Source organism: Oryx dammah, unplaced genomic scaffold (assembly GCF_014754425.2).
Source record: "Oryx dammah isolate SB20612 unplaced genomic scaffold, SCBI_Odam_1.1 HiC_scaffold_16, whole genome shotgun sequence".
NCBI lineage: Eukaryota > Metazoa > Chordata > Mammalia > Artiodactyla > Bovidae > Oryx > Oryx dammah.
Window position 1 is genome coordinate 16,100,354 of NW_024070200.1, and position 21,224 is coordinate 16,121,577.

The following is a 21,224-nucleotide window of genomic DNA, read 5'->3' on the forward strand; positions in this document are numbered from 1 at the left end:
CAAAAGCATCCCCAAGGGGGAAAAAAACCCACAAATGGGCAAAGTGGTTGTCTGAGGAGGTCTTACAAATAGCTGAGAAAAGAAGAGAAGTGAAAGGCAAAGGAGAAAGGGAAAGATATACCCATCTGAAGGCAGAATTCCAGAGAATAGCAAAGAGAGATAAGAAAATATTCTTAAGTGAATAATGCAAAGAAATAGAGGGAAATCAACAGAATCCGAAAGGCTAGAGAGATCTCTACAAGAAAACTGGAGATACCACAGAATGCTAGGTCCACGAATCAAGGCGAATTGGAAGTGGTCAAACAGGAGATGGCAAGAGTGAACGTAAACATTTTAGGAATCAGTGAACTAAAATGGACTGGAATGGGTGAGTTTAACTCAGATGACCATTATATCTACTACCGTGGGCAAGAATCCCTTAAAAGAAATGGAGTAGACATCATAGTCAACAAAAGAGTCTGAAATGCAGTACTTGGATGCAATCTCAAAAACAACAGAATGATCTCTGTTCATTTCCAAGGCAAACCACTCAATATCATGGTAATTCCAGTCTATGCCCTGACTAGTAATGCTGAAGAAGCTGAATGGTTCTATGAAGACCTACAAGACCTTCTAGAACTAACACCCCCAAAATATGTCCTTCTCATTATAGGGAATTGGAATGTAGAAGTAGGAAGTCTCTGGAGAAATAATACTTTATTCTAGGACTGAAAACTTTTTCAAGGAAAATTTGAAGCTTATAATAAAAAAAACAAGAGTACCTGAATAAGAAGCACCATAATAAAAATTAGTTTTTAAAGTGCCAAAGAATTGATGCCTTCTAATTGTGGTGTTGGAGGAAACTCTTGAGAGTCCTTTGGACTTCAAGAAGATCAAACCAGACAATCCTAAAGGAAATCAACTCCGAGTATTCATTGGAAGGACTGATGCTGAAACTCCAACACTCTGGCCACCTGATATGAAGGGCTGACTCATTGGAAAAGACCCTGATGCTGGGAAAGGCTAAGGGTAGGAGGAGACGAGGGCAACAGAGGATGAGATGGTTAGGTAGCATCACTGACTCAATGGACATGAATTTGAGCAAACTCCAGGAGATAGTGAAGGACAGGGAAGCCGGGCACGTTGCGATCTGTGGAGGAGTGAAGAGTTGGACATGACTTAGGGACTGAACACCAACAGCAAACATAGACCTACCAAGCCTCAAATATCACACCTATCTGACACAGAAAATAGACAGCTCTGCTTACTTTAATATTTTCAGTCTTCAAAACTTCAGCAGGAAATAGACACTATATATAGTGACCTATCTTATTTGGGGGAAAATGGGGACATAGATTGAATAAACTAAATATGGAATAATCCAAAAGAAAAACAGAATAAATGGGTTTAACAAGCTGATTAAATGTAGTTCATTTTGATTTTCATGCCATGTTTTGACTTTATACTTCCACGGTGTTCATCTGCAAAAAGATTTTTGGCTCTCTGAACATTCATAACTTCATTGTCAAAGTGCTAATCTGATAAAATAAACTGGAAAACTTCCAGTCACATGGAGAATGAAGTAAGAAATGGCAACTAATTCCAGAGTTCTTGCCTGGAAAATTCCCTGGACAAGGGAGCCTGGAGGGCTGAAGAATATGGGGTTGCAAAGAGTTGGACATTACTGAGCATGCACACACATGCACACATGCATGCATACAAATGCAGTTCATAACAGAACAAAGGACCAGAAAGAGAGAGCTGCTACACTATCCAGAATATAGCAGAGAGTGATGAAGACTGGAAATATTTAAAAGAAGTTAGGCACCATGATGAATAATTATGAAAGCCTAACTACAGTAAAGGGAGAGTAGCAGGTATGTGTCAAATGTAATACTGAAGAAACAATGGGTGAGAATTCTCCAAAATTGAAGGACAAATTCACAGATTCAAAAAGCACAAAGAATCTGAAGTTAAATAGAAAAACACATGCATTTAAGGATGACAAAAATGAAACTGGACAATAAACATTCAAAAATAAAATTCTAAAATCAGTCAAAGGGAAAAAAAATATTCTTTAAGGAGTGATCATCAGTCTGCTAGATCACTTTCAATCAACAACAACAGAAGCCAAAAAACTGAGAAAAAAAGTTTCGAAACAGAAATATGTACTCACAAAGATGTTTTCAAACCTACACAGAGCTTCCCATTATTAAAGGAAATTCAAAAGGCTGTCCTTCGGGCAGAAGAAAAATGATATAAGAAGAAATGGAGGAAAAATGAATTGCAAAATCTGTGAATAAATCTTAACAAATGTCAACTGTATTAAACAATGATTATTATATGATCTTTGTTTTTTGATGTTGAGTTTTAAGTCAGCTTTTTCACTCTCCTCTTTCATTTTCATCAAGAGGCTTTTTAGTTACTCTTTCTTTTCTTCCATAAATGTGGTGTCATCTGCATATTTGAGGTTATTGATATTTCTTCCTGCAATTTTGATTCCAGTTGTGCTTCATCCAGTCCAGCATTTTGCATGATGAACTCTGCATATAAGTTAAATAAGCAGTGCGACAATATACAGCCTTTACATACTCCTTTCCCAGATTGGAACCAGTCCATTGTTCCATGTCTGGTTCTAATTCTTGCTTCTTGACCTGCATACAGATTTCTCAGGAAGGAGGTCAGGTGGTCTGGTATTCCAGTCTCTTGAAGAACTTTCTACAGTTTGTTGTGATCCACACAGTCAAAGGCTTTGGCATATTCTATGAAGCAGAAATAAATGTTTTTCTGAAACTCTCTTGCTTTTTCTATGATCCAATGGATGCTGGCGATTTGATCTCTGGTTCTGCTGCCTTTTCTAAATGAACATCTTGAAGTTCTCAAGTCACATACTGTTGAAGCCTGGCCTGGAAAATTTTGAGCATTACTTTGCTCGCGTGTGAGATGAGTGCAATTGTGCCATAGTTTGAACATTCTTTGGCATTGCCTTTCTTTGGGATTGGAATGAAAACTGACATTTTCCAGTTCTGTGGTCATTGCTGAGTTTTCCAAATTTGCTGGCATATTGACTGCAGCACTTTCACAGCATCATCTTTTAGGATTTGAAATAACTCAACTGGAATTCCATCACCTCCACTAGCTTTGTTCATAGTGATGCTATGGCCCACTTGTCTTTGCACTCCAGGATATCTGGCTCTAGGTTAGTGATCACACCATCATGGTTACCTGGTTATCTGTTTTGTATAGTTCTTCTGTGTATTCTTGCCACCTCTTTTTAATATCTTCTGTTAGGTTCATACCATTTCTGTCATTTACTGTGCCTATCTTTGCATGAAATATTTCCTTGGTATCTCCAATTTTCTTGAAGAGATCTCTAATCTTTTGCATTCTGTTGTTTTCCTTTACATCTTTGCATTAATCACTGAGGAAGGCTTTCTTATCTCTCCTTGCTATTCTTTGGAACTTTGCATTCAGATGCGTATCTTTCCTTTTCTCCTTTGCTTTTAGCTTCTTTGCTTTTTTTCAGCTATTTGTAAGCCTTCCTTAGACAATTTTTTTTGCCTTTTTGCATTTCTTTTTCTTGGGGATGGTCTTGGTCACTGCCTTCTGTACAACGTTGCAAACCTCTGTACATAGTTCTTCAGGCACTCTATCATCTCTAATCCCTTGAAGCTACTTGTCACTTCCACTGTATAATTGTAAGGGATTTGATTTAGGTTATACCTGAAAGGTCGAGTGGTTTTCATTAGATTTTTATAAATTAAGTGCATATGTAGTTACTATCAGGTAGTTATTGGTATTTATAATATGGGAATTTACTTTCTACTTGAAAAATTATGTTAAATGGCCTCTTCCCTCTCCTAAACACAAATATTACAGATTAGTGTCAGAGAATCCAAAGTGTGTTGCTGAATTTGTTATTAAACTCTCATGTATAGGAATATATGTATAGAGATTTTTTTTAGAAACAAGGAGATTTATGGCTCACCTCATTTTTCCATATTGCTATTCTTCAGTAAAGTGTGCTAAATACATGAACACTTATTTTTTTTAATGTCTTTTTTCTGGAGGTAAAGTCAAAGATCTGTAGCTGTCTTCTATATTATATTTGTCTCAGGATATAATAGTGAAAACATCTATTATCTTAATTAATTCAAAGCAACTAGGACATCTGAATAGACGTAAAGAAAAGATATGTCATCTCTAAGCACTAAACATCTTTGGGATATTTAAAAGAACAAGGAAGTCCCACGTAAAAGTTCACTTATGTTTAGAAAACAGAAAATAGTAGTCTTGAAATATTATGTGATATATTATTTAAACATTATGTTACAAATTCTTAACCAGATGCCATATAAATTACTTATATATTATACTATTTTACTTTGTCATTTTATATTTCTAAGCATATATGAAAATAATAAAGTCAGAGGAAATATATTATCTTTCATATAATATCCTGCTTCCTATATCTGTTTATTGCATTTATCTATTTTGGGGGAATAGGAGGCAAACTTTATATAGGGATTCTGCATATATACAGGAATGTGCACACTATAAGTTCATGAATTTTCACAAAGTGAACACACCATGTAACCACAAGCTGGGTCAGTAAGTAGCAAAGAAGTAGCATCCAGAACCCAGCATCCTGCTGCAGTCCACCCACTACCCTGTGGTTTACTGTAGCCTACTTTGGTATTTGTAAGAATTGGATCATGCTGTACTTTTTAATTTTGAATGGCTTCTTCCAACATTATTTGGTTTGTCCAGTTGTCCCATGTGGTTTCAAGTACCAATAATTTAAAATTGTGCATTGTATTGTATTCCATTGGATGCATATATGACAATTTATTGATTCTCTTGTTGGACAATCTAAGTTATTTCTAGCTGTTTTCATACTGGAAGTTATACTTGAATGAATATTTAGTTGCACATGTGTTCAGTGAATGCATGTACACGTTTCTATGTCATATATAACCTAAAAGTGGGGATTGCTGAGCCACAGGGCAGATCTGTTCAGTTTTAGTATTTAAATTATCTGTGAACCACTATTACATCACCAGCGAGATCAAAGTAGTGAGGAGAGGCAGATGAAGTATTTAAAGTCAGCTAGAAAAAAAAAAAAAAGTCAGCTAGAATTTAGTCCTGTTCACACTACATTTTATTCCTAATATTAATAAGTATATTGTTTAATTTCATTGACCCTTGGCCTATATATTTATAAAAGCATATATACTATACCATACATTCTATTAAATAAAATAATGTAGTTGAAACATATGCAACCAGTGCCTATATTCATTTGTTTGACTGGGTGTTATTAGAGTTAAAATTAAATTTTATGTGGATGTGAACATTGTAGACATGGGCCTAAGTTGCTTTTTTTCTCAATCAGTCTCATTTTATCCATTTGGAATAGAAGGGCTAGAGCAACAACACCGAGGCTTCCAGAGGCTTTCAGTAATCAAGGCAGCTGGTTGGACAGCAGGTAAGCACCAAGGTTCAAATCTTCAGAAAAGAGCCTCAAGAAAATTGACTAGAGGCTGAGCCAAATCAAAGCAAGATGGCCTGAGAGCAATAGAAGCGTCCTAGATGGTTTTTATATTATATTTGAAAACAGCCCAAGGCAGGAATATCATAATTTCAATGCCAAACTAATCATCATCTTATGTACAACCTGCTTCTCCCAGAGGAATTGCAAGGTGAGGAGGACAGAACATTTCTACTTTCATTTATTGTTTGAATGTAGACTTTCTATATACATGTTACCTATATAATAAAAATGTACATGGTATGAGTATATGTCACTGTACAAATAGAGTTTTAGAAATCTTGAACCCACACTTCCTGTTCACATAAGCTACAACTACGAGCATCATTTGGCAATCTCTGCTCTAACCCATACTGTCCCTTGCCACATGTCCCTTTTAATTTCAGCAGTTCTTCCTAAGTTTAGTGTGTACATTTGGCACAGCAACTTATAGTCATAAATTAAGTAAGAATTTATTACGTGACAGCTATGTGTTCAGCATTGCTATAAGAAGAAGGTAGTGTAAGCACAATCCTCATTTCCTATTCCTCCAAAATTTAAACATGTGAGCATACAAAGTTTGAAAGAAAATCTAATTTTACCATTTTACCAGTCAGCAACATACAACTTTTACAAATATTTTCTAAGACAGTCTTCTTAAAAAGAATTATATAGAGTCTTAGTTTTAATGACTATTTCTACTGATTTTTAATAAGTACAGATGAACAAATTCTTTACAACAAAAAGGATGAGAATATTAACAAAAGGCACTGCTCATCAGGACTGAGATTCTTAAGTCTTGCTCTTCTTGTTAATCATTGTTCAGTTCTAGAGAGCAGACTATCAGAAGCAAAACAGTTCTATTTATAAATAAGTCTGGCAAAATAGAAGTTAATCATAAGCAATGTGGTTTTTATTTTTTCCTAGTACTCTTGCCTGGAAAATCCCATGGACGGAGGAGCCTGGTATGCTGCAGTCCATGGGGTTGCTAAGAGTCGGACATGACTGAGCAACTTCACTTTGACTTTTCACTTTCATGCATTGGAGAAGGAAATGGCAACCCACTCCAGTATTCTTGCCTAGAGAATCCCAGGGATGGGGGAGCCTGGTGGGCTGCCGTCTATGGGGTTGCACAGGGTCGGACATGACTGAAGTGACTTAGCAGCAGCAGCAAGAAATAAAATTCATTATTTGGAGTATAGGCTGAGTGTTATATGTGACTGTGATATTCTAATATGTTCTTAGATACACATACATGATTAAGGTATTTTCAAGTGGCAGGAGTAGTGAAAAAGTGAGAGCAATGGATTGTTGTTGTGTGGGAATTTAAGAGGTTACAGAACAGTATAGCTCAATGCAGAACAGAAGGATAATTACTGATTGGATTTTGAAATCTAGCAAGGGTTTATTAGACCTTTGTAGGGTGGTATTAGTATGTTATACACATACGGCACCATGGATGCAAAGTGGCAGATAGATTAAGTAGCACAGCCTCTGTATGAAGAACTAAAATGGTGGGTGTCTTTGGAACTATAAGAGCAAACAGGCATATAAATGAGTAGAACATAAAATAGGTGAAGTAAACAGGAACTAAACATAAAAGTCCTTGCATATTTCTAGCTATACTCTGGAATTCTGTCTTAATTTGCTAAACCAGTGTTTTTAATATTTCTAAGTGCACAAAACCTCCTCATACTGCTTTAAAAAAAAAACACAGAGTTGAAGAACCCTGCTACCATCAACTCTTCTCCCATCTTTTTACTTAGGTAGACAGAGGACTCATAGAATTAGCACTTTTAAGGTTTTTCACTGCAAGAAATACTATTTTAGGCATTGAAAAACATTGAGAACTCAGTAGAAGACTGATGTTGTCATATTTCTAAGTTTTAGGAATAATTTGAGAGCAGTGAGTCCAGGCTGACTGGTTAGGAGGCTAATAGACAACTACCTGTGAGCAATCATGAAGTTTTGAAATATAATAGTAATTTACAACAAAGGGTAGAAATGCAGTGTATTGGGAAATGATGGTATGTTTAATAAACAGCTATTAGTAAGCAAAGTAGACCTCTTATTTTCTGACTCCTACACGCACAAATTTCTATCTCAAGTCAAACACAAAAATTTCACTTGTATTGAAAAACCTAAATTTGAGAGGTATAACAAGATTTCTTAGAGAATAATTTTATTCTTTGGCTTAAGCATAATTTTAAAAATTGTATGTAAAAGACTTCAAATGAAAACAATGATAAATGGACCATATCCATGTTGGTATCTCTTATTCTTTTAAGAGGGTGACAGGGTGACCCAAAAAGTAGGAGAAGCTATTTTTAATACATATACCCAGGATATATAACTATTTCTTTAAAATAATAAGAAAAAATTAAGTTGAAATACAGGTTAAAGGCTAACTTTGCAAAGCAGATATCCAAATGGCCAATTAACATATGAAAAGTTACTCACAAGGTAAGACAATAGGAAAACACAAATAAAAACCACAACAAGATACCACTCTATACCCAGTAGAATTTTAGTTGTTGTAGTTGTTATTTAAACACTAAGTCATGTCTGACTCTTTGCAACCCCACAGACCATAGCCCACCAGGCTCCTTCTGTCTATGGGATTTTCCAGGCAAGAATACTGGAGTGCGTTGCCATTTTCTTCTTCAGGGGATCTTCCCAATCCAGGGACTGAACTTTCATCTCCTGCATTGGCAGGTGGATTCTTTACCACGGAGACACCAAGGAAGCCCCATCCAGCAGAATAGATAAAATTCAAAATGATTTTAAAAATTAAATGTAAGGGGAGGAGTCAAGATGGTAGAATAGATGGATGTAGAATTCATCCCTCCTCACAAGTACATCAGGGATACATCTACAAATGGAACCATTCTCATAGAGTACCTGCTTAATATTTGCAGAAGTCTTCAGACACTTAAAAAGATAAGAAAAATCTCCTTACAACCAGGAAGGATGAAAGAAAGGAACAAAGACAAGAAGAACAAAAAGAGGACTAGCAACCCTGGTGGGAAGCTGAAGGTTAAGGGAGGTCCCACATGCATAAAAAAACCCTGCATGGTAGGGAAATCAACTGGGACAAAACCAGACGTATGGAGGATAAAAGGAGAATGAAGCAGACAGTGTGTGGAAGGCAGGACAAAGTAAGAACTGCACACAGGGTCTACATCATAACTTCATACTTTCTAGCCTGAGTCATGAGTCACCTATTTTGAAGGGGTGCTGGCTAATGGAAAGTGGAGTTAGGAGCATGGACTCAGGAAGGGGAAGCAAACTAAATGCCCACTGACAGGTGGATGGATAAAGAAGATGTAGTACATACATACATGAGGGGAGTATTACTCATAAAAAGGAATGGAACCGAATCATTGGTAGAGATGTGGATGGACCTAGAGAGTGGCATACAAAGTGAAGTAAGTCAGAAAGAGAAAAACAAATATTGTATTTTCACATATATATGTCAAAATCTAGAAAAATGGTGAAATCTAGAAATGGTGAAATCTAGAAAAATGGTGTAGATTATCCTAAGTCAGAGAGACAAAAACAAATAGTGTATATTGGCATATTTATATGTGAAATCTAGAAAAATGGTATAATTATCCTATTTGCAAAGTAGAAATGGAGACAGGCATACAGAACAAATGTATGAATATCAAGGAGGAATGGGGCGGGGGTTGGGATAAATTGGGATTGACATATATACACTATTGATGCTGCTGCTGCTAAGTCACTTCAGTCGTGTCCGAGTCTGTGCGACCCCATAGACGGCAGCCCACGAGGCTCCGCCGTCCCTGGGATTCTCCAGGCAAGAACACAGGAGTGGGTTGCCATTTCCTTCTCCAGTGCATGAAAGTGAAAAGTGAAAGTGGGAAGTCGCTCAGTCTATCTATGTATAAAATAGATAACAAATGAGAACATACTGCATAGCACAGGGAACTTTATTTAGTGCACTATGGTGACCTGAATGGAAAGGAAATCCAAAAGGATTATTTATATATAATATATAATAATATATAATATATATATTATATATAATCCAAAAGGATTATACATATATATATGTATATGTGTGTATATATATATATATATAATACAGCACAGGGAACTATAATTATATCCTGTAATAAATAATTATACAGCACAGGGAACTATAATTATATCTTGTAATAAACCATAATGGAAAAGAATATATATATATAAATATATATATAATCACTTTGTTTTATACCAGAAACTAACACAACTTTGTAAATCAACTATACTTTGATTTAAAAATTAAAAAAAATAAAAACAGCCTATTCTCTTAAGTCTTTCTCTGTGTTTAGGGATATGTTAAGTCAAGAACATAAGGTTTGTCTTTGCTTTATGTAAGCAAAATAATAAAAGTGGAATCATCAAAAAATCAAATGTAGAAAAGGATTTTGAATAACCAGAACTCATACACTGCTTGTAGGCAGGCAAATTTTTACATCTATTTTGGAAAATTATTTGGATTCATCTCCTAAATTGAATACATAAATATACCCCATTAATTCTATCCCTGTGTATACACACAACACAAATATACACACAGGTTCAACTAATAGACACTATAATACTCACAGAAATACTTTCACATGAGCCACAAACTGGGTACAATCTATATTCTCATCGATAGTTGACAATAAATTGTGGGATTCAAATAATGGATACTACATGTTCCAATTGTCTACTGCTGCATACAAGAGCACTTCAAATTTAGTAGATTAAAATAACAAACATGATCATAGATACTATGAATCAACAATTGGAATTAGTTACAGTGGGGATGAAGTTTCTCTGCTCTATGGTATATATGTCTTCAGCTTGAAAGACTTGCATGACTAGGGAATATTTCAGTGTCTGGGAACTAGAAAGTTCTGAAGTCTTCTTCACTCACAAGGTTAAAGTCTAACTGGAATTACTAGAAGCCATCTCAATTAGAACATACATATGTGGCTTGCACTTCTCTGAGCGTTTCTGCTTCATTCTAAGAAGGTAGAGTCCCTAGAGGGAGTATCCAAAGAGGTAGACTTTCTTTGTAAAAGCTAAAAAATTTCTTCTGTCTTAGCCACAAATCATGGACTATCCCTTAAGTCCCACAGTATTGACTACAAGGAAGAGAATAAGGTTACCATGATTCAAGGGGGGGAGAAGTAGACTCCACCCTTTGAAAGCAAAAAGGCCATTTTACAGACTATGTGGACTGTGATGTACTGCACTCGCCATCTTTGGACACACATTCTGCCGCAAATACACCGATGAAATCCACAGTTATGCACGTCAATATAGATAAATCTCTCCAATGTTGTGCTGATCTAAAGGAACCAGATACAGAAGAGTACACTGAAAGAGCAACAGAAAGGTTATAGGAGTTATAAGGTTTGAAAAAGCAACAGAATGGTAAATATGAGTTACAAGGCTGGAATTAGCAAGTGAGCAATCATTAATTGTTTGCTTATGATACAAGGATTCTTCCCTGTGCATATATTATACATCAATAAAAAGTCAAACTAAAAAGAAAAAAACCCTTTGGATTTACCTACTTTTAGTATATATTTCTGTGATATATAATTGTGAATATTTTAAGATCATTTATATTTTTTTCTCATTTTTCTTCACTCATTTCTTTGCAGTTTCTTCATTTTCTAAGTCATTATACATCTGTACAGAACTGACACAAAGAAGCATGCTACTCTGTTAGAAATACTTGTAAATATAATGTTGGTCTATTTGCTCATTGTTTACTTAATACAGAATCACTTATTTCTAGAAGTAAAATTAGACTCACCACTATGAGCATCTCTTTGTTAAAAATAATAAAATTTATTGAAAAAGACATGAACAATTAAAATACATGCAGTAGCTGTTATCTTGTACCTTATATTTATATATACTTGGAAATAGCCATTTCCCCTAGAATTTAAAACTTGTCATCTTATTCCTAATAGATTAGACATTCTTTCTCAAACCCACATTTAATCTATCATCGAATCCTTTCCTTTCCTATTTTGCTTTAACACATATCCGGAATTCAACAATTCCTAACCACCTCCACAGTTACTTTGTCCCAGTCTACTGTCATCTCCTACTTAGATTTTTCCACAGCATCCTAATAAGGACCCCTGTTTGGCCTTTGCCCTCTTGCATTCTAATTTACAACAGCCTGAGTGATCTTTAAATCTGTCAGATCGTGTAGATCATAATTGCTGTTACTCAACTCACCCTGCAATGGCTTTCATTAGACTAAAATCAACGTTCTTACCAAGACCTACAAATTCCTACAAATCTTCAGCTCCTTCTTCTCTCCCAGCTTGCTCATTTTGCTTTAGTAACTTCATCTTCTGATTTTATCAAAAATAATCAGCCAAGCTCTCATCTTGCATCTTTGTATTTGCATTTCCCTTTACCTAACCCACTTTCCCCCCAGATCTATGAATGATTTATTCTTTCATTTCCTTTTGGTATTTGTTCGTTTCACCTTTTCTTTGAAGCTCTTTCCTGATCATTTTAAATATTTCTACCCTTTCCCTAGTCCCATCATTTCCAACTTATTCAACTCCTTCCTGAGTTGAAAGCACTGATCAACTATACATCCTTGTTATTTTGCATTCATTTAATTGTTTTAAATCTCTTCTACCCCACTTTCCCAGGTAGCACTAGTGGTAAAGAACCTGCCTATCAATGCTGAAGATGTAAGAGATGTGGGTTCGATCCCTGGGTCAGGAAGATGCCCTAGAGGTGGATATGGCAACCCACTCCAGTATTCTTACCTGGAGAATCCTGTGGACAGAGGAGCCTGGTGAGCTACAGTCCATAGGGTTGCAGAGTCAGACACGACTGAAGCGACTTAGCATGCATCCCAATTTCACCCTTAATAGAATGAGTCTTGATTCTATAGGCCAGAATGTGTGTGTATATTCTGGAGCTTTCACCGGGTCTATTTCTTCTTTTTCAAGCAATCTTCTCTACTCCATTGTTCTTTATCTGTTTTTCAAAATTCATATTCAACTTTAAATGTCTTCTCTGGTAATCTTTTTCTGAACATTCTACAAAAAGTAGTCTGACTTTGCATCTATTTATCTATCATATTTCCCCATTTATTTCTTTCATAGATCTTTAGCATTATGTAGTCATTTTGTTCACCTAATTCTTGACTTTTTCTTTCTAATTAGAATGTAATCTCAATGAGGAGAAGACCTCATTAAAGAAGGAATGTGTGAATAGACAGCATATTTTACCCAAATATTGGCTTTTTTTTTGGACAATTCTTTTTATAGATAAAATTTATACTTTCCTTTTGAATATATATTTTTGTTGCTTCAGTATAGCTGAAAAATAGAGCTTAGTAATTTTATTTGCCAATATGTGAGACTCTATTTTATTTCTACTTGTGGGAGCACTCTGATTTTTTTTTTCAGGTTATCATATTTCTTTCATACAAAATGGAAAGCTTCCTTCATCTACAGGTCCAGGGATGAGCCTGATAAATCCAATGGTAATCCCTAAATCAATTAACTACAGAAATCCCTTTGGCTCCAGGATTGGCATATGACTGACTCCAAGACAAAAAAAGTGAAATAGGGGTTTGCTGGGAGCTAAAGATAGAGAAGTTTTCTATTTCCTAAAATAAATCACCAGAAGAAATAACTTTTCATTCTGTAGGTTTGTGCTATGTGACTGTGAAGATTTGACATTCCATAGTTATTCTGTTCTCATGAGGGAGGCTACCTTAGGAATGAAGACAGATGAATTCTTTGTAAGGGAAATTGCAGAGATACAGATCAGTTCCAATGGATTTAGCTACATTCAATCAGTCATACCTTTGGACTTCTAGTTGTGTGAGCAAATATACTTGCTTACTTTATCCATTATAGTTGGCTCTGCTATACTAACAGCCAAAAGCGGTCTCACTGAAATTCAGAGTTTTGATTTTACTAGCACTTTATACAACTGTACACAATTGGAAGATTCCACATATCATCCATTGCTTTGGACATATGTTGATTTGCACTGTAGCTCTTTGGATTTTCCTGGTGGCTCAGATGGTAAAGCATCTGTCTACAATGAGGGAGACCTGGGTTCGATCCCTGGGTTGGGAAGATGCCCTGGAGAAGGAAATGGCAATCTACTCCAGGACTATTGCCTGGAAAATCCCATGGAGAGAGGAGCCTGGTAGGCTACAGCCCATGGGGTCGCAAAGAGTTGGACATGACTGAGCGACTTCACTTCAGTTTGTAGCTCTTTGGAGAGATATTTTATGGCTGAGAGCTTGCACCTGTTACCTTCACATTGCTTTGAATATAGATAATATTTTTTGTGAACTTCTAAATGTGAGACCCTAGTTTCTGCCATCATTACTGTTATTGATTAGTATCTTCTAACAACTAATATCAATTACAAGTCAAAGGTAATGCTATTTTATTTTTCATCCCACAGACTGTACACTAACGGGAGTTTCTTTCCAGTAGTAAGAAACCTATTGCATAGTTTGTCTGCCTCTTTCAAAGTTGTATCATCTTTCATCAGTAAATAATGATTCATTTTCACTCAGGTTGGAAATGTTTTAGAGAAACTATCAGTACAACTAACCAGTCTTACAAGTTAATAATATCTAAACTTTTCTGACAGTATTCCATACTTACAGATGATTTGTTTACTCTTGTGCAAACCCTTGTATGCTACAATATCTTTGTAAGCATGGGAAAATAGAATTTCCCCTTTTTTATTAAAAAAACAGAAACATGTAATAATTTTGCTATGAATTCATGACAGTTTGGTTTATTTCATGAAGAACATGTATGACATGCAAATATATGGAATAATATTTTCCTTTCTGTTATTTTCCATCTGTTTTAGAGTCTCAAAAAAAACCTACAATACTGGCTCTTAGGTTACATACAGACAAAAATATGTATGAAATTATTATCATATTATTTATAGAAAACAATGTTTTTCAGTTAAAATTTTGAAATGTTGAATTCAGCCAAAATTAAATAACTTTTTAAGAGAAAAATACAAGATATTTCCACACTTTAAGATGTTACAGAAGTAAAAGCTAGAATTTTCTATGAAAAACATAGATATGTGATTATAAATATGAAAAACTATTTGATACATTAAAAAAAAAACTGGTCACTAGATCAATAATTTACCACAATCTCTTAAAATAATTAGATCATATTCTACAGATTATACTCTTAATTTAACCAAAGCATTTTTCTGCTACATACTGGTTTGTTACTCTTTTAAAAAAATGTTAGATTGTTATAATTACAACATATTTTTTAAAAGTAGCCTACCATATTATAATAGTGCTGATATGTGAAAAATTGCTACGTTTCACTGTATTATCACAAGTTCATTTTGGGTGCCTTACTATTTCTTTCATTATTGTGTAATACATTACTGTTACATTATCTCCCACAAATGGAGATACAAACATTTTAAAGAAAATATTAGCAGATGGAATGCAGTCATGTACAATGAAAGGAAAATAGCAAAGGCATTATGCTAGGAAAGTAAAAGACATCTTGAATTTTCAGGTTCATCAATGGAAGTAAGCCATCTCACACTAATAGAAAAATAAAACATTTTATGATCACCTAGATAAATGAAGGGAGAAGGCGATGACACCCCACTCCAGTACTCCTGCCTGGAAAATCCCATGGATGGAGGAGTCTGGTAGGCTGCAGTCCATAGGGTCGCTAAGAGTCAGATACGACTGAGCGACTTCACTTTCACTTTTCACTTTCATGCATTGGAGAAGGAAATGGCAACCCACTCCAGTGTTCTTGCCTGGAGAATCCCAGGGACGGGAGAGCCTGGTGAGCTGCCGTCTATGGGGTCACACAGAGTCGGACATGACTGAAGCAACTTAGCAGCAGCAGCAGCAGATAAATGAAGAGAAAAAATTTGACAAAACTAGCAAAAGTTTATGATAAAATAATTAAGAAGTTAGAAATAAAATTGGCCTTTTCAATCTGAAAATGAATTTTTACAAAACACCCATCATACTTAATGACTTAAGTATGATTTAAATATGAAATACCACAGACTTTCCTGTTGAGAAAATGGGAAAAGCATGCCCTATGTTTAACATTGTTGTGGTTCTAACCAGTTCAATAAGATGAGAAGAATACATAAAATGAATATAAATGAAAAAGAAGAAATACCACTGTCATTTTTCACAGATGGCAGTAATATGTATTCAGAACATCCAAAAAAATCTATAGACAGGCTATGAAAAGGTACAAGGGATATTTGCAACAGTCCTAATTAGAAGTTAGACATACAAAACTAAATTTGTTTTTATATACTACTAACAAAAGTAATTTTTTTTCAATTACAGCAGCATTAAAATTTCACAAGCCTAAGAATATATCAATCTAGGATGATACATGTCATATCTTTCAATGAAAGATATAATTTTAGAAGTTCTAATAGGAAAATATACCATATTCACAGATTATAAGATTGATTTAGTAAATATGTCAACTTTCTTTGAATTCATCCATAGGTTGAAAAGAATGATAACCATTTTATTTTTTTAATTTTGTTGCTTCATGGAAATTAACAAACAGATTATAACATTTATTTGGTGTTGGAGATGTAAAGAAATGAAAACTTCCAAGATAATTTTGAAGAATAATAGTTGAAGGATTTCAGCTACCAGATGTCTGGACTTATTATAAGGATAAATCAAACTGTGAGTTATTGGCAGAAAGATAAATAAACAAATGAAACAAAATGCAGAATTCACAGCGAGACATACTCATAATGTACCTTGATATATGGCAAGATGACGCCAAGATACAGTCAAGAAATTATTTCATTAAATAGTATAAGATAAAACGGATATCCACATAAAAATAAATTTTAACTCTACCTTTAAAACATACTAATATGATTCATACCAATGAATTGTATATCTATATGTGGATGGCTAAATTTGAAAAAAAAAAATGGCTTTGTGAACCTGGAGTGGACAAAATATTTTATAAAAAAAGAAGTAAGCATAAAAATATAATTTTGATTACATTAAATTAAAAAGTTCACATTAACAAAAGATGAAAAGCATACAGGGAGGAGAATCAAGATGGTAGAGTAGGAGGATGACGATCAGAAGTACATTTACATGTGGAACAGTTCTCACAGAAAATTAACCAACAAACAGTTGTCACACACACACAAAGAAATAATAATAACTGTCACAGATTTGCAGATGATCTCCTATATAAACAAAGCTACAAGAAAGATCTCCATGTAACCAGTAACCAGATAGGAAACAGAAAAAAAAAAAAAACAGAATCAGGATGGGACCAATGCACCTGGGAGAAATCTGTAAGGAGAAAAAGTCCATAGGGGCAGATCCTCATCATGAGAAATTTGCTGGATTAGATAGAGGGGGCTGGAGAAGCCTAGTCTCAACTCACAAGTAGTGAACACATGGTGACTTGCTAATGATTAGAGCAGAGAGAGGCTGGGGCTGGCAGCTGCCACCTGCCTGCGCTTCCCAATGCAAAATACAGATTGAGGAGAGGAGCAACCCCATGTCCAAGGAGTGGTGGCTGCGTGGGTGCAGGAGGGCGTAGAGGAGCCATCCCACGTTGAAGGTCAGGAAGGGCAGTGGTGAGGAGATACCCCTCGTCCAAGGTAAGGAGCAGCAGCTGCGCTTTGCTGGAGCAGCTGTGAAGAGATACCCCACGCCCAAGGTAAGAGAAACCCAAGTAAGATGGTAGGTGTTGCAAGAGGGCATCAGAGGACAGACACAATGAAACCATACTCACAGAAAACTAGTCAATCACACTAGGACCACAGCCTTGTCTAACTCAATGAAGCTAAGCCATGCCCGCCAGGCAACCCAGGGTGGGTGGGTCATGGTGGAGAGGTCTGACAGAATGTGGTCCACTGGAGAAGGGAATGGCAAACCACTTCAGTATTCTTGACTTGAGAACTCCATGAACAGTATGAAAAGGCAAAATGATAGGATACTGAAAGAGGAACTCCCCAGGTGATTAGGTGCTCAATATGCTACTAGAGATCAGTGGAGAAATAACTCCAGAAAGAATGAAGGGATGGAGCCAAAGCAAAAACAATACCCAGTTGTGGATGTGGCTGGTGATAGAAGCAAGTCTGATGCTGTAAAGAGCAATATTGCATAGGAACCTGGAATGTCAGGTCCATGAATCAAGGCAAATTGGAAGTGGTCAAACAAGAGATGGCAAGAGTGAATGTCGACATTCTAGGAATCAGCGAACTAAAATGGACTGGAATGGGTGAATTTAACTCAGATGACCATTATATCTACTACTGAGGGCAGGAACCCCTCAGAAGAAATGGAGTAGCCATCATGGTCAACAAGAGAGTCCGAAATGCAGTACTTGGATGCAATCTCAAAAACGACAGAATGATCTCTGTTCATCTCCAAGGCAAACCATTCAATATCACAGTTATCCAAGTCTATGCCCCAACAAGTAATGCTGAAGAAGCTGAAGGTGAACGGTTCTATGAAGACCTATAAGACCTTTTAAAACTAACACCCAAAAAAGATGTCCTTTTCATCATAGGGGACTGGAATGCAAAAGTAGGAAGTCAAGAAACACCTGGAGTAACAGGCAAATTTGGCCTTGGAATGTGGAATGAAGCAGGGCAAAGACTAATAGTGTTTAGCCAAGAAAATGCACTGGTCATAGCAAATACCCTCTTCCAACAACACAAGAGAAGACTCTACACATGGACATCACCAGATGGTCAACACCGAAATCAGATTGATTATATTCTTTGCAGCCAAAAATGGAAGAAGCTCTATACAGTCAACAAAGACAAGACCAGGAGCTGACTGTGGCTCAGATCATGAACTCCTTATTACCAAATTCAGACTTAAATTGAAGAAAGTAGGCAAAACAGATAGACCATTCAGGTATGACCTAAATCAAATTCCTTATGATTATACAGTGGAAGTGAGAAATAGATTTAAGGGCCTAGATCTGATAGATAGAGTGCCTGATGAACTATGGAATGAGGTTCGTGACATTGTACAGGAGACAGGGATCAAGACCATCCCCATGGGAAAGAAATGCAAAAAAGCAAAATGGCTGTCTGGGGAGGCATTACAAATTGCTGTGAAAAGAAGAGAAGCAAAAAGCAAAGGGGAAAAGGAAAGATATAAGCATCTGAATGCAGAGTTCCAAAGAATAGCAAGAAGAGATAAGAAAGCCTTCTTCAGCGATCAAAGCAAAGAAATCGAGGAAAACAACAAAATGGGAAAGACTAGAGATCTCAAGAAAATTAGAGATAGCAAGGGAACATTTCATGCAAAGATGGGCTCGATAAAGGACAGAAATGGTATGGACCTAACGGAAGCAGCAGATATTAAGAAGAGGTGGCAAGAATACACAGAAGAACTGTACAACAAAGATCTTCATGACCTGGATAATCACGATGTGGGATCACTCATCTAGAGCCAGACATCCCGGAATGTGAAGTCAAGTGGGCCTTAGAAAGCATCACTACGAACAAAGCTAGTGGAGGTGATGGCATTCCAGTTGAGCTATTTCAAATCCTGAAAGATGATGCTGTGAAAGTGCTATACTCAATATACCAGCAAATTTGGAAAACTCAGCAGTGGCCACAAGACTGGAAAGAGTCAGTTTTCATTCCAATCCCAAAGAAAGGCAATGCCAAAGAATGCTCAAACTACCGTACTATTGCACTCATCTCACACGCTAGTAAAGTAATGCTCAAAATTCTCCAAGCCAGGCTTCAGCCATACATGAACCGTGAAATTCCTGATGTTCAAGCTGGTTTTAGAAAAGGCAGAGGAACCAGAGATCAAATTGCCAACATCTGATGGATCATGGAAAAAGCAAGAGAGTTCCAGAAATACATCTATTTCTGTTTTATTGACTATGCCAAAGCCTTTGACTGTGTGGATCACAATAAACTGTGGAAAATTTGGAAAGAGATGGGAATACCAGACCACCTGACCTGCCTCTTGAGAAATCTGTATGCAGGTCAGGAAGCAACAGTTAGAACTGGACATGGAATAACAGACTTGTTCCAAATAGGAAAAGGAGTATGTCAAGGCTGTATATTGTCACCCTGCTTATTCAACTTATATGCAGAGTACATCATGAGAAACGCTGGACAGGAAGAAACACAAGCTGGAATCAAGATTGCTGGGAGAAATATCAATAACCTCAGATATGCAGATGACACCACACTTATGGCAGGAAGTGAAGAGGAATTCAAAAGCCTCTTGATGAAAGTGAAAGAGGAGAGTGAAAAAGTTGGCTTAAAGCTCAACATTCAGAAAACAAAGATCATGGCATCCGGTCCCCTCACTTCATGGGAAATAGATGGGGAAACAGTGGAAACAGTGTCAGACTTTAATTTGGGGGGCTCCAAAATCACTGCAGATGGTGACTGCAGTCATGAAATTAAAAGATGCTTACTCCTTGGAAGAAAAGTTATGACCAGCTTAGATAACATATTCAAAAGCAGAGACATTACTTTGCCGACTAAGGTCCGTCTAGCAAGGCTATGGTTTTTCCAGTAGTCATGTATGGATGTGAGAATTGGACTGTGAAGAAGGCTGAGCACCGAAGAATTGATGCTTTTGAAGTGTGGTGTTGGAGAAGACTCTTGAGAGTCCCTTGGACTGCAAGGAGATCCAACCAGTCCATTCTGAAGATCAGCCCTGGGATTTCTTTGGAAGGAATGATGCTAAAGCTGAAACTCCAGTACTTTGGCCACCTCATGCAAAGAGCTGACTCATTGGAAAAGACTCTGATGCCGGGAGGGATTGGGGGCTGGAGGAGAAGGGGACGACTGAGGATGAGATGGCTGGATGGTATTACTGACTCGATGGATGTGAGTCTGAGTGAACTCTGGGAGATGGTGATGGACAGAGAGGCCTGGCATGCTCTGATTCATAGGGTCACAAAGAGTCGGACATGACTGAGTGACTGAAGTGAACTGGACCGATAGAGGCAGCAATTAAGCACTGCATCTCAGGCAGATGAGTCCTGGGAGAAGAGTTGGGGTGTGGTCTGGAAGGGACCAAAAGCTCATCATAACAGAGGCTGGCGAGAGCTAATTCTCAAAGATCACATGGAGGGGGCATCCCAGCTCACTAGTGCGTGTTCACGCTGGAGGTACCACAGAAACTTATGTCTCAGGCAGACAGACTCTGGGGAGGAGTACACAGCAGTTTGTTTCTTTAAGGGAACAGCTTGGAGCAGATCTGTGTTCCAGGAGAGATCTACTACAGGCCAGCCCAGGCCCCAGACAGCAGCACAACTACTCTGAATCCTGCAAATATAGTGCCTCAGGTCCGTACACTAGCCAACTCCATGCCACAGTCTAGGGATGAACACAAGGGGAAAAAGGATGTAACTCTGGGCTGATTCTAGGCAGAACTGTGGAAGCTGGCAAAAGTGGCATGTATGCTTTCTATAATCACACAGATTATCACTTGCCTTACTAGTCATCACCTTTGGTGTAGGGTATGCACTGAAAAGGTGAGACGCCTGATCAAATCTGACCCTCAGAGCTTATATTCCAATAAACTTGGAAGCAGACCCTGATCTGAAAGGGCTGAGACAGCAACAGAGCAAGTCCCACCCAACATCCAGTACAGGCTCTGGATATAACAATATGAATCAGACCCTCTATCAAA

At 36.9% G+C, this 21,224-nt stretch overlaps 1 long non-coding RNA gene across 1 annotated transcript; it reads right to left on the reverse strand.

The window, feature by feature from the left end:
* Nucleotides 1-582: 582 nt before the first annotated feature.
* LOC120875037 lies at nucleotides 583-18,163 on the reverse strand. Its single transcript, XR_005723794.1, has 3 exons — nucleotides 18,146-18,163; nucleotides 10,127-10,133; nucleotides 583-680 (listed from the first exon to the last, which is right to left on the reverse strand). It is a non-coding gene; the product is annotated as an uncharacterized LOC120875037 (long non-coding RNA).
* Nucleotides 18,164-21,224: the final 3,061 nt, after the last annotated feature.